This window comes from Gavia stellata, unplaced genomic scaffold, assembly GCF_030936135.1.
Source record: "Gavia stellata isolate bGavSte3 unplaced genomic scaffold, bGavSte3.hap2 HAP2_SCAFFOLD_166, whole genome shotgun sequence".
NCBI lineage: Eukaryota > Metazoa > Chordata > Aves > Gaviiformes > Gaviidae > Gavia > Gavia stellata.
This window is the reverse complement of record NW_026776501.1, coordinates 57,501-60,000: the sequence shown is the minus strand read 5'-3', so window position 1 is coordinate 60,000 and position 2,500 is coordinate 57,501.

Here is a 2,500-nt window from a genome sequence, read left to right as displayed (position 1 = left end):
GGAGGGGGGGGGGGCCACGGGACGCGGCGAGGCACGCGCCCCGCCGCCATCGCCACGGCCCCCTTCGCTCGGGGGGGGACGAGGGCAACACCTCACAGCCACACCACGGGAAGCGAACGGGAAAGGAGACCACCCTGCCTGACCACCGGACACCGCCGTGCCTCCCCGTTCCAGGGAGCACGGAAGAGCCGGCCCGCCGGGGGCCCTTTCCGACGCGACCCGAAAAGCCTCATCGATCGGTTGAAGGGGAGAGAGGGCGGAAAAGCCGAGGCCACGCTCCTGGGACAGCGACGGCCGCACACGCCCAGCGCCACCCCCCGGGAGGGCACCCGGGGACGCCTCGGCGCGCGCTGCCTGCGGCTCTGCAGCGGTCGAAGGAGGGGGACCGGGACAGGTGCCGCCGGCGCCACCCGCTCCGTGCAACGAGTCCCTTGAGCGACGTCAACGGGAACGCTGGAAGGCCGCAGCACACCTGCGACTCCACGCGCTCCTTCGGCGGTCGAGAGCACCGGCACGACCGCCGCCGGTCGCCGGGCTTTGCCCGCGTTCGAGAGCACCGGCACCGACCGCCGCCGGTCGCCGGGCTTTGCCCGCGTTCGAGAGCACCGGCACGACCGCCGCCGGTCGCCGGGCTTTGCCGCGTTCGAGAGCACCGGCACCGACCGCCGCCGGTCGCCGGGCTTTGCCCGCGTTCGAGAGCACCGGTACCGACCGCCGCCGGTCGCCGGGCTTTGCCCGCGTTCGAGAGCACCGGTACCGACCGCCGCCGGTCGCCGGGCTTTGCCCGCGTTCGAGAGCACCGGCACGACCGCCGCCGGTCGCCCGTCTACGCCCGCCCAGCAGGATGATACCACTCGCCCTGCAGAGGGAGAGAGAGGCCGGAGAAAAGCCGGGGGGGGGGGGGAAAAGAAAAAAGGACGGGGAAAACACAAAAAGCCACCCAAAAAACGGGCAGACGAGACGCCACACGCCACGCCTCACCCGTGCCGTTGGCGGGTGTTTCTGGAGCCAGGGAGTAAGGCCACCGGAGGCGCGAGGCACACCTCCCGACTCCCTGACGCACTGCGCTCGGGCTGCCAGCCACCGGGACCGGCTGCGACGCTCTTGCCGGCCTGCCTCGCGGGCTCCAGCTTAGGGCCGGAGAAGGAAGAGGGAGGGGGAACAACCGCAAAAAGCCCAAAAAGCCGAGGCACGACTGCGCCGCGCGCCCGTCCCCCCGTCCCCGGGCGCTCGCGAGCGCGGCAGCAGCCGGCATGCTTCACGAGCATCTCCGGTGCCTCACCACGGACCAGCATGGGCCTCGGCCGCCATCGGCCGCGCGGGCAACCGTCCCGAACGGGCGGAAAAACGGCCAAACACGCCGAGGCAACCGCCACAACGGCCGCCAAGCGCCCCAGCCGCGCGGGTCGAGTCGCGCTCGTACTGCCCTGCCCGCGAGCCACCGCTCGCGCATATAGAACGTACCACTAAGTCCACAGCCCCTGCGAACTCCAAGAGCGCTAACTCCTCCCGCCGGGGAGGCCCGCCAATGACGCTGCCTGTTACGATGACGTAACTGGAGGCAGCGCGACACAGCGACCCCTTGGTCACGTCCCCGCGAGCGGCGCGGCAAACAGGTCTACCGTTCAGCTCGAGAACTGCGACCAAGTCCCGCCGGAGCCCGGTAGACGTGGCGGCCGGCGCCGGAGCCCGGTAGACGTGGCGGCCGGCGCCGGAGCCCGGTAGACGAGGCGGCCGGCGCCGGAGCCCGGTAGACGAGGCGGCCGGCGCCGGAGCCCGGTAGACGAGGCGGCCGGCGCCGGAGCCCGGTAGACGAGGCGGCCGGCGCCGGAGCCCGGTAGACGAGGCGGCCGGCGCCGGAGCCCGGTAGACGAGGCGGCCGGCGCCGGAGCCCGGTAGACGAGGCGGCCGGCGCCGGAGCCCGGTAGACGTGGCGGCCGGCGCCGGAGCCCGGTAGACGTGGCGGCCGGCGCCGGAGCCCGGTAGACGAGGCGGCCGGCGCCGGAGCCCGGTAGACGAGGCGACCGGCGCCGGAGCCCGGTAGACGAGGCGGCCGGCGCCGGAGCCCGGTAGACGAGGCGGCCGGCGCCGGAGCCCGGTAGACGAGGCGGCCGGCGCCGGAGCCCGGTAGACGAGGCGGCCGGCGCCGGAGCCCGGTAGACGTGGCGGCCGGCGCCGGAGCCCGGTAGACGTGGCGGCCGGCGCCGGAGCCCGGTGGACGAGGCGGCCGGCGCCGGAGCCCGGTAGACCTGTCAAACGGGGCCGGAGCCCGGCAGACGTGGCGGCCGGCGCCCGAGCCCGGCAGACCCGTCGGCCGGCGCCCGAGCCCCGTAGACCCGTCGGGCGGCGCCCGAGCCCCGTAGACCCGTCGGCCGGCGCCCGAGCCCGGTAGACCGTTCGGTCGGCGCCCGAGCCCGGCAGACCCGTCGGCCGGCGCCCGAGCCCGGCGGGCCCGTCGGCCGGCGCCCGAGCCCGGTGGACCCGTCGGCCGGCCCTCGAG